The 11,460-nt window shown below is 45.4% G+C and overlaps 1 long non-coding RNA gene across 1 annotated transcript in view; it reads left to right on the top strand.

Annotated features, from left to right (window-relative positions):
• The first annotated feature begins 1,757 nt into the window (after window positions 1–1,757).
• LOC110325176 overlaps window positions 1,758–11,460 on the top strand; it is a 15,292-nt gene continuing 5,589 nt past the window's right edge. The window contains exon 1 of the long non-coding RNA XR_002380724.1: window positions 1,758–2,056. This is a non-coding gene — a long non-coding RNA (uncharacterized LOC110325176). The remainder of the gene's footprint in view (window positions 2,057–11,460) is intronic.

The raw sequence follows: 11,460 nt of genomic DNA, 5'->3' as shown, positions 1-11,460 counted from the left end.
CCTCCGTGTCCCACCCCCACAGTACCATAGCATCTCCCTCCACCTCCATGTCCCACCCCCACAGTACCATAGCATCTCCCCCTACCTCCGTGTCCCACCCCCCACAGTACCATAGCATCTCCCCCCACCTCCATGAGTAACACACCTCTCCCTGTCACCCACTGCAGCTAAGATGAGTTGGAAAGCAACTTACTTTCTTATATAGGAATAATCCCACCAACATCCAGCTCATGGTCTTTCTACCCTACAGTTCTGCCTCAGATGTCAGACATAGATGGAATGAATTGTAAACACCTGGGGGTGGGGGTGTCCTTTGTCTCTGGATCCCTTTCCCCTAACTGGGCTGTCTTATCTAGCCTCAATAGGAGAAGATGCACCTACTTTTACAAGAGGATTTACCTTTTCTGAAGAGAGAGGAGGGAGGTTTGGGGAGGTGGGAGGTGAGAAGGAGGGACGGGGAGGATTCGAGGGAGGTGAAGGCGAGGGAGAGAGATGTAAAGTAAATAAAAACAAACAAACAAAATAAACCCAAACCAAACAGAACCGCCATGGTGACCATGTGTTTTGCACAGTTGTAACAGTGAAACTGTTCACTGCACTTTTCCAGCAAACTGACTGGATTTCTTAAACTGTGATCTAAAAGTTGTAAACATTTAAGCTGCAAACGGTAGACATTTCCACTTTATTACAAGAGAAACATTTCAAATGCCACTAGACGCTTTGGAAAGAGCATTTCTAGAGGACTTTTTTTTTTTTTTTTTTTTTTTTTTTTTTCCTTTTTGGACTTTTTTTTTTTTTTTTTTTTTTTTTTTTTTCCGTTTGAAATCATATACCTCTCTAGTGTACCCCTTCCGGGACCATCAGTTTCTGAGGCCCATTCCTGGAGCAGCTTCCGACTTCAGGCTAGTCACAGGAAACTGCTAACAGCACAGGCTGGCTGTCCTGTGGTGCCCCCGAATGTGTGTCAGAAATAAATAAACAACACAGCCAGACACCAATCACAGCTCACAGCATCCCTTCCTGCCTTGAGAAAATTACAATAATGTAGCTTCTTCCAACTACTGGATGAGCAATCAAGCCTTTACCGCTGTCACTTGTCACGCCCAAGGGCGTCTTCTGGTGGCTGCTCAGAAGGAGCACTGAAGAAGGACGGTAAACCGATCTAAGCTGATGCAGGATGTTCTGGAGAGAGCAGTTTGGGAAAGACCGCAAAAGAAAACCCTTCTGCACCCGGGTCCCTTAAAACCCAGATAACCCAGACAATGTGCAACCGGACATTGAATCGAGATGGGACCTCCTGATGGCTTCAGGTTCTCCTCGCTGCAAGCTCCCAAGTTGAGTCACCGCCGCAGCAGAGACTTAAGCTAAGTCTTGGGCAGTAGGAGGCCTGATGTCCCCAGAACAGGAGCTGAGGAGCCAGGCTGAATAACCTAGAGAGGAGAGTCAGAGCACGGAAGCAGAAACTCGAGAGGGGCGTGGCGGGAGTAGAGCCGGTGTAGGGTGATGCTGGGGTCCCTGGCCCCCGTAGCAAAGGATGCAGAGTTGTTGGAGGGGAGCGGGGTGATAGACGTGGAGGAGGCACTTGGACTCCTACGGTAGGCACGGTAGGCGGAGCTCTGAGAACATCTGCAAGGGCCACACGCAGCATCCACGTGGAGGGGTCGTCGCGGGCGGGGCGCGGGCCGGCCGTGAGCACTGTAGGGACTTAGAGGAGGTCAGAAAAAGAGTGATGGGTTCCACTACCGACTCGTGATTCCCAGGGCGAGCAGTGATCCCCTTCTCTCCCGCCCTGGGGAAGCTGTGACCAGAATCCCCGGGATGTGTGCGCCCGCGTCAGGGACCGACCACTCACCTGGAGCAGAGTTGTTAACTCCGATGTTGAACAAGGAGGAGACAGCCAAAGTCCAGGTTGTTCCGGAGCAAGAAAGAGTCTGTGTCTGGAACGCAGGGGAATCCGGGGCTGTTTGCACCCCAGACCCCCAAAGCACAACAGCGTAAAGCGGACGGCTCAGCACACACCGCTCTCTTCTCTAACCTCCTAATCAAGGTCGCCAAGGTAAGGCTCCGGGTCCAGTTGTAGCCTTCCCCAAGACCTCTCGCCTACTTCTGACTCCGCCCCAACGCCTCCTTCTCTCTGGGCTGCACAGCCCGCTCCTCAACGGAGAACTGGGAGGGTTGCAGTGAAGTTTAGACGTGGTTGCTTTGCCTAACAGGTTGCTTTGCCTAACAGACGGCTGTCTGATGTATACACGGAGACAAGACTTAACTCCGTGTGTGTGTTGTATAGTGTGAGAGGATGAGAGGGAATCTGTTCTGTGTGTGAATTTGCAGAGGAGCCCGCAGGTAACTTTGGGTAAGCAGACAGTTTGCACTAAGCGCAAAGGTCCCGGAGGTTTGCTTTAGAGTCTTGGAAAAAAACTAGTGTCCCCCAAACGCTGGTGTCTAGTGTTATATCTCAGGCTCAATAAGTCTTCCAGCCAAGTTCAGTTTCCTCGGAAGATTGGTGCTTGTGTATTTGCACGCTGCACTAGGAATGCATGCTGCTTCTTAAGTCCGATTGAATCGAGATCCCCATAACCATAACAACTAACGTTAGTGTGATCTCCGTTTATCGGAGAAACAACCACTCCTCAAGTGATATTGTAAGGTAGATTCCATAGTGAGGACCCAGTGTCCTGTCTTGATATTTCGGAAAGGAGACAAACCCGAAAAGCGGCAGCACTGTATTTCTGGCAGGCTGTGTGGGTGATTCTTCCTGGACAAGGTGTAATGAAACCGTCAACAATACGGCACATGGCACATTGTTAGTCAAAACAAAACAACAACAACAACAACAACAACAACAACAACAACCTCCAGAGATGGGAGAGTTACCAAAATGCTCAGCCTGGCCTGGGAGCTTCCTTTTTAAACAATGTACCTTTCTCTAAATGTTGCGGCTGCCGGAGAGACACGCCCCCCCCCCCCCGTGGGAACGCCTGTCAACTTTGAAAATCACATAGTTGACATTGCATATTTTGAACTCCCTGAGCCTCGAATTCTCTTTGCTTTAAATGATTGTGTTGCAGAAGAAGACATTAGACATTAGTGGATGCTACACACAAATCCTAATTCATGTGGCACTTACATGAAGCTTACACATGCATACATACACACACACACACACACACACACACACACACACATACACAGAGGGTTCTGAATTATCTTTGTCATCAATGAGATAAACTGTAGCCCCAGGGGATTGGGGGAGACATTCATGATGATCCACTGAGTTAAATATCAGAAACCCACAGCCAACTGTACTGGAAAAAAGCAAACTCAGGTGTTTACCAAAAACTTTGCTTTTTAATAAAACTATCAAAATACCACTCAGAGAATGAGGGGGTGGTAAATTAATTTTTTAAAAAGGAAAATTTAGATAATTATGGCTAGAAGAATACTTAAAACCTCTCAGATCACACAGGTAGGCTCACTACACACAGGAACACTTTACATTTGAATCAGCAGTGTTTTGTTGTCTTGGGAATTCTTTAGTTTACGAGACATCATTTTGTCCTCAACCACGCCAGGCTTTCCCAGAGGGGTTGAAGTCCTGTACTGTGGGGTAAGTGTGGCGGATACAGTTCCACTGAAACAAAAACGGTAAACATAATTCTGTTGCTTTTTCTGGAATTGTGTTGTAGAATGTGAACTGACTAGATATGGTAACTTTGGCATAGCCATGTTAACAGCCTGCAATCAGAGATGGGTGCAAACGCTGTATCCTAAAATGCCCATTTTCTTAGCTCCTCCTGTAGCTGAATTTATGGGGTGTGAACCCAATAGGACATGTGTTAGTGGTGGTACGTTTGCTCTTCCAGTATCCCTGGTTTGAGGTACTTTCAAGCGTCACTTTCCTGGATGTGACATTTATTTAGGAAAAGAAGTCACTACATTCCAACTTGTGCTTTGTAATGTCCTTCTGTTGTGCATGAGGGAAATGTCCTGCTGAAGTAGGAGACAGAGGGAAAGTGAAGAATATCAACTCAATGCTTCTTAGCTGCTGAGGCCATTGGGTCCCCTTTCAGATCNGTGCCTCTCACAGATTTGCTAGATCCCTGAAAAGAAAAAGCCACTGCACCTGGCTGACCCCCCCTTTCTAAGATTAATAATTCACTTACTGTAATCGGTGACCTGAGAAGAGAGAAAATAGCAAATATAAGTGTGCAGAAACTGTGCCTGTCCACATGCTGAGGTTTAAACTGGGGTGTCTCAGCCCTGAGCATCCCCTCTGGGAGTCTACACAAATTAAACACCAGCCTAATTGAAAACAGCTGAAAGGACTGCTGAGCCCTCCCCCTCCTGCCAGACTCTCCTGCCCAGGTTGGGCACACTTCAGTTCTTTCCTCAGGGCATCTGTTAAACTCCTGACCCAGTTTATTTTAAAATATTTACCATCACCGTCACCACCACCACCATCACCATAAGTATGGTATAGTATGATATGTAGTGACATACATATAGGGAAGGGGAGCGTGTATGCGCTGGTGCATGTGTGGAAGTTAGAGGACAGCCTTCAGGAGTCAGCTCTGTTCTTCACCTTTGCTTGGGTTCCGGGAATCAACTGCAGATAGTCAGAGAGCAAGCACTTTATCTACAGCGCCATCTCATTGGCCCTTTGACTGTTCCTTTACAAGCTTCCCTTGGTCCGAATGATCCAGTGTAAATATCCAATCAATTAATTTCCAGATGACCTCTCATGTACGTGCAGGGAAGAAGATGCTGTGTAGCTCACATTGCCCCAGCTTCTCCCTGAAGATAGGTAATGTGGCTGTTGCATTTCACTCCCCTGTCGCTGCACCCTGGGCTTTGGACTCACGCATAACACATGGGAGACTGTACCAGAGCTCATGTTCAGTCTCAGAGCTGGTACCAAACCATCCTCCTGTTATGTTACAGTGTCCCAGACAAATGACATTCTTCCTGTGTAAATGTGTGCTAGTAATCCATCTGAATCAGGAGAAAAGAAGGCCTCACATCCAGGGGCACAAGGTGGGAGAAATAAGAGGAGGAAGCATTTGCAGACAACGTGGTGACCTGTGTTTGATCCCCTGATCCACATTTGTCATGGTAAATATTATTTGGGGTTTTCTATTTCACATAGAACATGTAGTTCATAAATAAAAGACAAAAATCTTTACATTTACAATAAACTTTAAAGCATTAGAGCTGGGCAGATATCAGCCCTCTATGCTATTTTGTCTATATCCCTATCAATAACCTTAAGATATCACTTGCCATGTTCTGCCTGGGCAGCTCCTACTCCACCAGGCCATCCCTCACGGTCATGCATTCACCATCCATGTACCCTAAGGTGACTTCTTCCTTCTTCTTTCTCTCTTCTCCTTCATGGTCCCTGCCTGAGATCCCAAGCTCAGGAACCTTTGCTCTGCCCACTCTCTTCTGCCCATCCCAGGCTGTAGGCATCTCTATTAACCAATCAAGGATAACTTGGGGAGTAAGGTTTATACAACAAAAGCTGGTAGATGTGAGGATCTCCTGGTCTTGAAGCAAACAGATCTTGGGGTACAGAATTTAGCATTTGAGCACAAGCAGTCCCAGACCAGCCTGACACACACTCACAGATGGAAGGAAAGAACTTACTCCTGCAAGTTGTCCTTTAAGGTCCACACCCCTGAGGGTTAGAGTCTATCTCATAGGTGACAAAGGTGATTCAGAACCCTTCCTGCATGTGTAAGCCTCACGTAACTGGCACACAGGGGTTAGGATTTGTGTGTAGCATCCACTAACCATTGAGTCTAATGTCTTCTTCTGTAACACAGTCATTTAAGGTAAAAAGAATGCAGGGCTCAGGGAGTTCAAAATACTAAACAACAAACTGTCTGGTGGTATTGCAGGCAGGGGTTTGTCGCATCCCTGCAGGTAAGTCTTCATGACTCAGTTTCCAGCTCCCTCTGACCACCTCTGCCTGCCCCCTCTCCACAGTACAATCTGCATGAGAGGATATTGAGACCCCAAAGCACCTATTTATGAATTCGTTCAAGATGAGAACTACATTTTCTCTAGACAAGTGACTAGTTTACAGGAGACAGAAAGTAGAGAGAATGCTGCAGATCGAATATCCCTTCTCCCGGGGACTGGGACCAGAATAGTTTCAGGGTCTATTCAGGGGGTATGATTGGAATATTTGCATATACACGGAGAGGTCTTGAGGACCAGAGCCAAGTCTAGATGTGAAATTCATTAGACGCAGTCTACAGGTAACTTCATGCAATGTTTCAACTTACTTTGTCCCTGAAAGAAAGTTTGTGTGCTGTGATGCTCAGCTTTGCATCACTGTAACAAGATCCTTGAGGTAACTTATAGTGAGGAAAGGTTTATTTAGGACCAGAGTTTCAGACCTTGCTCTGGCAGGGAGCTGCTCAGTTTGTGGTAGCTGGGAAACAAAAAGGGTGGTGGTGGTGGTGGCTGGGGTTCTAATTTTGCTTTCAAGGGTATGTCCACAAATGACACAACTTCCCTCTCACGAGCTTCATCACCTAAACATACTACCATCTCCCCCTAGCATCAAATGAAGAACCAAGCTTTTAACCTGTGGGTCTCAGGAGACACTCAAGATGCAGACTATAACAGGCACAATGTCCACAGATCACCAGACTTATGGCTATACATTGACACTAAAGAGTTTCTGATTTTGGAGCATTCCAGGTTTCAGACATTTGCATTACAAATGTCCAACTTGCACCAACCCAACGAACGATGGAAAGCTTAAGCCGGTCTCTTTGAGAGTATTTTGATGCGTACACTTTTAAAAATAGCAATCAACATATTTTAGTATAATATGGAAACATTTCAGCAAGAACATTTTAAGCCAGTTTTGACAAGTGAAAGGGCGTAAACAAAGGGATATCACATCATTGTCTGCAAGCTAGATCTTGAGAAAAATATCAAGATGGAGAACAGAACCAAACCAAGACTTTTGATGAATGTTGAATTTTTAAAGCAAAAAAGACCTTTCTTTTTAAAAACATACCTTTCAATAATAGGCAGGTTTGACTTTTAATTATGGAATAAACAGAAAAATACTCAGAATGGTATTCCTCCTGGTGTATATTTTGGATCCCAATAACTGACTGCTTTCTAGAAGTTTACTGACAAGCCTAAAATATCTTCTTAGAAACCAGCTACAGTCTGGTATGTTCCGGGGATGTTTTGAAGCAGTTTGACCTTAACATAGCCGAGTAGCAACACTCGTATTCTGATGTCCCACAGAACACAAACATTATTCATGGTACCACTTATGTCCTTAATGCCAAGAATATATCAGAACACATCACACTTGAATTTGGCCCAGAGAATAAGAACTCTTTCCTGGCAAACGCAGCTGATCTGAAGCCAAAGAAAGAAAACTTATGAAGTCCTGGGGAGAGGAGACAGACACACAGGAACTTGTCCCCCATCTCCCCAAAAGAAAAATTGAACCTGTATTACTTTAAACCACCAGTGACAGTGTGCTTGCCCAGCCCAGCCTGGATGTGGTTTTTAAAAATAATCACCTCAGTGAAAGTTGGCCTCAAAGGTGTCACCTTGGGAACGAAGAACAAACACTACTTTCTGTTGGTTGAAACCAAGGCTGAAATTGACAAAGCCTTCAGCCACACTTCTGGGCATAAAGGGGAGCTGAAGAGAACAGTGTCCCCCAGAGAGCAATCTGTTACCCAGTGTCGAAGGCAGGAGATACAAAGGACCCAGCACCCTGAAGGTCTGGTGCACAAGGGTGTGTCTAATGGTCACCACCATTTCACTCCAACTCTATGCTATACTTAGGCTCTTCTGGAGGTGAGATTTTTGTGTCTGCACTGAGGCCAATGCTTATGTTCCCCAAGTACATGCTGAAACCCCACTCCTTCCACCGTGTGGTACTGCTAGATGGTTGGACCTTTATCTGGTACGGAGGCCATGAGGATAGACCCCTCTGAATAAGAGTGCTCTGATTAAAGGGACCAGAGGAAGCCCCTTTGACCTTTAGTTCTGTCTCAAGAAGCAATGAGAACCTACCTTTCTAACCCAGAACCCGATCACGTTGACATCTTGTTCTTAGCTACCAGGACCATGAGAAGGAATGTTTGGTTGTTTATAGATCACTCAGCCTCAGGCATCTAAAACTGTGTGAAAAACCATTACGCCTACAGGAGGAAGGGTACAGAAAACCCCAGAGAATGGCTATTAAGTAGCTTAGGCAAACACCCAGGGGCCCCATTCACAGGAGATGAAACATGGGAGGCAGGCTCGCAGCAAGGACCCACAGTGTGAAATTATTTACACATTGACTTCAAGAAACCATTCAAAAGCAACAGGAGAAACAAATTCAAAGAAGCAAAGCTGACCAAATACTAGAGTTTGAGTGGGTATGTGGCCAAGGAGCCAAAGGACCTGCTGCAGGTTCCAAAGATGGCAGCGATGCCCTTCACAGGGAAAGGGCATGTCCTGCTCAGTGTGGAGTCTGAATGGCTATTTATGACACAGAACTGAGAGCGAGAGTCAAGCCACGGCAGCAGCATGCTGAGGAGGTGTCAAATGAGGAGCCATACCGAGAATCCATCTGTCTCTAGGGCACACAGGCTGCAACAGAGAGACACCCGTCAAAGAAGAAGGGGAATGGTCAATAGAGAAGTAAAAGTCAGCACATGCAAAGAGTCAGGTCATGAAGAAGATTCCAGCCAGACCATAATATATTCCTCCCTGGTACAAGGCTAAAAATAGCTGATGGCAGGGAGCCACCCTGGAGGAAAGGGAGTTGTAGGAAATATGAACAACGTTTCCTGACAGAAGTGAACCTTTTACTTTGTAACTGCGGGGCATCTCTTGGATGAACCTGTTCTTTCACATGGGCAGCAGTGTTTCACAGCAGTGGCTGACGACCCTGGCTGGCCCTTAGAGCAGCTAAAGAATGGGACTTCATCAGTAGGAAACAGCAGAATGCCTGGTAGGATTACAGGCAGGTGCTTTTGATGCACCTCTAAGGGTGGGTCTGGCATTCTTCCCGACTCAGCGTCCAGCTCCCTCTGCCCCTGATGGCCTGCCCCATCTCTATGTTACGATCTGTATTAGTGGGAGAGCCTTCTTGCCCCTGAACTGTTGCCTTCTGCTTAAACTACACCTTGCTCGTCCAACTCTTTCCTCAAAACTATGCATTTTAGAGTACATTTGGGTCCATAGCAGAACTGACCAGAGGCACAGAGCGATCCTATACACAGCATTCTTTAAACATGCACAGCATCCCTCATTGTCCACATCTCTGAGTGTCACATGTGTCTCAGTCTATGAGACTGCATTGACAAATTACAGTCTGCAGTGCTCACTGGAGTCTCTTCCCTTCTGCTATACGTGCTGTGGATTCTGAAAAACACCAAGTAATGCATGTAACTTCAATAGTTTCATGGCCCCCACAGTCTCCTGGGCTCTCTGTCCCAGCCCCGCTCCCCCAACAATAAAGTTTTGTTAATCAGAGTGGTAGGACTGGAATTTCCCATCACAAAGCCTCTTCTGATCATTTTTTTTTTTTTTTAGACAGGGTTTCTCTGTGTAGCCCTGGCTGTCCTGGAATTCACTCTGTAGACCAGGCTGACCTCAAACTCAGAAATTTGCCTGCCTCTGCCTCCCAAGTGCTGGGATTAAAGTGCGCCACCACTGCCCAGCTCTGATCATCTTTCACTTGGTAAAGTGAGCTAATGTCTTCCACCCTTGTCACTTCTGTGATGGATACTCTTCATTGTCAATTTGACTGGATCTGAAATGTACGAAGACCCAGTAGTGAGGATTCTTGTCCAGTGTGTCTGTAAGGATGTTTCCAGGCAGTAGGGACGTGGGGAAGGAGGCCTGCCATGAATATGAGATTTGATATCCCATGGCTGTGGTCCCAGCCTGAATAAAAAGAAAAATGAAAAATTCAGCAAAGCACCAGAATCCCCATTTTCTGATCTGTCCAGAGGTGGGCAAGCTCCCTCCACCACAACCTCTCCCCACCCGCCAGCATACCTTCCTGCATAGAACGGACTGTATCCCCTCAAACTGCAAGCCACAATACATTTTATTCTCCTAGATGCTTTCTGCCAGGCATTTTTGTCATAAGAAATGTAAGTAATATAGTTTCATAGCTCCTGTCCTTTTAGTGCCAAGTAACATTCCATTGTCTGTACATATCACAGTTTGTATATCCACCCTTAGAAGGAACAGCAATTGATTCCAAGTTTTGGTGATCAGGAATCGATATCCATGTGTAAGTTTTAATGTAGATATAAGTTTTCAACTATCAAGGAAAATACCAAGGATCACAGTTATTAGGCTGTATCATATGAGACAATGTTGAATTTATAGGAATCTGGTAAACTGTCTTCCAAGATGGCTGTACTATTCTGTGTTTCCACTACAGGAATGGCTGTTGCTATTGCTGTGCACCCTGGCCAGCATCTGGTGCTGTCCATGTTCTCACCTTGTTCTTCCTAACATATTGCTGACACGATTGCTCTAATTTGCACTGAGATGTGATGTAGTATATCCTTTTGTGTGTTTATTCATTTTCTGTTTGTCTTATTTTTAGAGATGCCTGTTACAGTCTTTGACCCAGTTTCCAATGGGTGCCTGTTTCTTCTTGTTGGGTATTTAGAGTGGCGGCACGTGTGCTTTGTGTGCATTCTTACAGTCATCTACAGATATTTTTCTCCAAGTTCACTCACTTATTTTTTTCTTCCTTTCAACCACCTTTTGTGGAGGCAAAAATCTTAGATTTAATAATGTCCTGCTATTGTAGAGACTCTTCATCATGATGAGACTTCGATATTATGACCAAAAAATCTCACCATCATATCCAAGATTGTCTAGATTTTCTCCAGTGTTATCTTTTAGGATTTTTATAGCATTGCATCTTAAATTATATTTATGGTCTATTTTGAGATAATTTTGTGAAGAATCTAAAGTCTGTGACTAAATTCTTTTTTTTTTTTTCCCCATGCAGATGTTCAGTTGTCCCAGTGTCATTTGCTGGGAAGACAAACTTAGCTCTATTGTGTTGTCCCCAGTCCTTTGTAAAAGTTCCACTAACTAGGCATATGTGGGTCTGTTTCTGGTCTTTCTATTCTCTCGCCCACCCCTCTCTCTGTCATTTTTGGAGATTTCTATTGAGATGTACCCAAAGTCAAAAATCCTTTCCTTGGCCATGTCCTTCCTGTCTACAAGTCTCTCACATCATTCTTTGTATCTGTTACAGTTCTTTTGCCTCTAGTATTTCCTTTGTTATCACAATTTCTTTGGGTTTTCATCTCTGCTCACATTGCCTCCCTGGCATGCTGCCTGTCTTGCTTGTTACATCCCATAGTATGTCATATTAGTCTGTCCAGAGAAACAGAACTGAAATAATGATGGTGTGTGTGTGTGTCTGTGTGTGTGTGTGTGTGTGTG

The sequence above is a fragment of the Mus pahari genome, chromosome 8 (assembly GCF_900095145.1).
Source record: "Mus pahari chromosome 8, PAHARI_EIJ_v1.1, whole genome shotgun sequence".
NCBI classification, from domain to species: Eukaryota; Metazoa; Chordata; class Mammalia; order Rodentia; family Muridae; genus Mus; species Mus pahari.
The sequence above is the reverse complement of the archived record's forward strand: the minus strand, read 5'-3'. Positions and strand labels throughout refer to the sequence as shown.